Source organism: Cicer arietinum, chromosome 3 (genome assembly GCF_000331145.2).
Source record: "Cicer arietinum cultivar CDC Frontier isolate Library 1 chromosome 3, Cicar.CDCFrontier_v2.0, whole genome shotgun sequence".
In the NCBI taxonomy this organism is placed as follows: domain Eukaryota; kingdom Viridiplantae; phylum Streptophyta; class Magnoliopsida; order Fabales; family Fabaceae; genus Cicer; species Cicer arietinum.
The window spans coordinates 36,394,750-36,397,851 of record NC_021162.2 but is presented as its reverse complement, the minus strand read 5'-3'; the positions used below and the strand labels follow the sequence as shown (position 1 = coordinate 36,397,851).

The 3,102-nt window shown below is 32.1% G+C and overlaps 1 pseudogene; it reads left to right on the top strand.

Moving 5' to 3' along the window:
* Positions 1 to 992: 992 nt before the first annotated feature.
* The window catches only part of LOC101508634 (kelch repeat-containing protein At3g27220-like), an 8,723-nt pseudogene continuing 6,613 nt past the window's right edge, over positions 993 to 3,102 (top strand).

Below are 3,102 nucleotides of genomic sequence, written 5' to 3'. Positions count from 1 at the left end.
TATATATATATATATATATCTATATATATATATATATCTATATATATATATATATATCTATATATATATATATATTAAATAAAAAATCATTTTCTAACAAAATGATTTAAAAAAAAAATGAAACAAACACCCTTTAAACCCTAAAAAATGATTTTTGATTTAAAAGAATAATTTTTTTATTGAAACAAACGCACCCATTATTATGTCTCAAACAACTTTCAAACAACTAAGAATATTACCTCTAAACAAATACTCTCAAACAACTCCGAATATTACCTCTAAACAAATCCTCTCAAACAAACTCATATTCAATAATAATAAACAATTAAGATTTCCAAGTTTATATACTAATAATATATATAAAGATAACAAAGAAATATTATTGATTTTTATAAAATATAAAAGTAACAAATAAATAGTATTGATTTTTATAAAAAAAATATGTTGCTTACATACCTCTTTGTTGGAGTGAGTGCAATGGAAATTAGAAGAAAAAGAATGGAAAATGAAATAAATAATAAAATATATATAGACTTTTTTTATAAGCATGAGTCTGACCTATTTACATAAATAGGCTTTAAAAACAGATTGAGCATAACCTTTTTATTAGACAGGCTAAGCCAGACCATAAATAGGCTAGGCCATAGGCCCTACGGACGACTTAGCCTATTCCCATCCCTATTAATATCTTTCTCCTCTTACAGATGACATTTCTCATATGGACGGCTCCATCTAACGAGTAACTCTCCTTAATCAAAAATGAATAAATGCTTCATAAGAAATAACAATGTTCGTTTAATTAAATTGAACAAATAAATAACAATGTTCCTTTAATTAAGTTGAACAAATAAATGTAGTTTATTTTATGAAAATAGAAAAAGCATACCCACGAGAGAGGCGGTGCGCGTGGATTTTAGGAAGACAGAGAAAAGAGCGTTAAAAACAGAAAAACAAATGTAAAACCGAAACCATTGGCGCGCAACCATTGTTTCCTCTAAACCTTTCTTCTTCTCAATTTTCATCCTCCCCACAGTTTCCTCCAAAACAATAAATAAATAAAAATGCCAACCTCATTTCACACCTCACAAACCAAATACCAATGGCCACAACAACAAGGTTTCACCAAAAACAGACATCCTCAACCAAAATAATCATCTTCCTCTGCCTCTCAACTTTCATCGGCATCGCTTTCATTGCTACCAGCATCTTCCATAGTCTCAAGTGGAATAGTGATATGATCTGATTAGTGATTATTAGTGATCGACATTTCAGTTTTTGAATTCTGTATATTAACTTCGAAGATTAATAGTTGTTATAGAAGGAATGATTAATATATGTCATTAGTAAGACGATTCATGATTTGTGTTTTTCGATTTCTTATATTGCAGGTGCATTCTCACGTTGATGTGTTCGATTTCAAGAGCAACAAATGGGTAGATAAGTTTGATACGCCTAAAGAAATGGCTAATTCACATTTGGGAATTGCAACTGATGGAAGATACATATATATTATGTCTGGACAGTATGGTACTCAATGCAGAGGACCTACTTCCCCCTCGTTTGTGTTAGACACCAAAACAAAGAAATGGAACAATTTGCCTCCATTGCCATTCCCCAGGTTTGTGTTAGTTTGTTTTGCACACAGTTAGTTTGTTAGAATAGAGATGCTTAAACAACTGAATTTGACCTTTGTCATTCTACTAATCATTTACTCCATTTGAAATGAATATAAATAAAAATTGTATTTGTTCTTATCTAAATTTTAGAGTAGATAAATCAACTTTTCAAATACCTTTTTGCTTATATTTTATTGCGGAGGACATATGTTCAAATTAATGTTTTAAAAATGGAAATGGACATAGAAATGATGAGACCTCCATATCATTATTCAAGTGCTTTAAATTGCTTAAATTGGGACAAAACCGCCAAAATAACTGAATCATAATAAAGGATGGTTCAAGTTTCAATCTATTGAACCCTCTGGTTTGATTTTTAGAACACGCATTCAAACTAAATTTCTATCACTTTCTCGGCATTTTTGGACAATTGTAATCACCCGCCATGAGATATGCTTAAATGAGCATACACACTCTATTTTGTGCCAATTAAAAAGAACTGATGAGTGGTGCGTGTAATTTTTCAACAAATAACGGTGAGGAGTGTTCATTTAAAAATTAAAGAGGGTGTCAGTGCTACTTAAGCATGTCTAGGTAGTGTTATCGATTGCAGATGGCAAACTGTGTAGGAAAGCAAAAAATCCACTATTTTAAACTGCCATATCTTCCATAAAACGCCATGGCACCAAAAGCCTTCATAAAAATGCCATGTTCGGTTGTCAAAAAATCTTCCACTGCAATCCGCCATGGTGCCGCCATGTCCGATATTTAACAACACTATTTAGAGGAGACGAGTGTAATTTCTCCAGCATTTTTATATTTTGTTAGTTATTTCATTGTAAATTGCATGTTATTTTGATTTTTTTTGTCTTCTCTGTTAGATAATATTATTATATATTAGTAGTAAGGGTATTTTAGACAATTCTATTCTTTTATATATATATATTCATTGTAACCCTATTAACTTCAGTTTGGTTCATTCTATGTTATGAAACCCTAGAGTGGTTGTCTCTCTTCTTCCTCTTTTCATTGTTAACATGGTATCAAAGAGCTTTGGTTGATTTTGGGATCTACTATAAAGAACCGAGAGATTATTTTGATAGGAAAGGCAACCACCAAAAGAGAAAAGAGAAGAGTAACCTTGTTCCCGATTTTGTTAAATCAGTCTCACAAAAACATCGATTGCACATTCGTTACCCGTTGGATCGGGCTGATTTTTGGACAGCAGGTTCACGACATTCAGATCTTCGTCTTCAACGGTCGGATCGGATAAACGACGTCTGTAGAGGGAGAAACCGGGCTCGCACAACACTAGATTATCCCTAATTTATTTTGTCTCAGTGATTGTATTTGTCGTATTTTCCTGTCATTATTTGTTATGGCTGATGCTAAGGATGATTCTCTTCAAGCACATTGTCCGAAATTGGGGAGAACACATAAGAAGAATTTTAGGGGGTCATCGTCCAATGTTGTTGCTTCTGCTCCT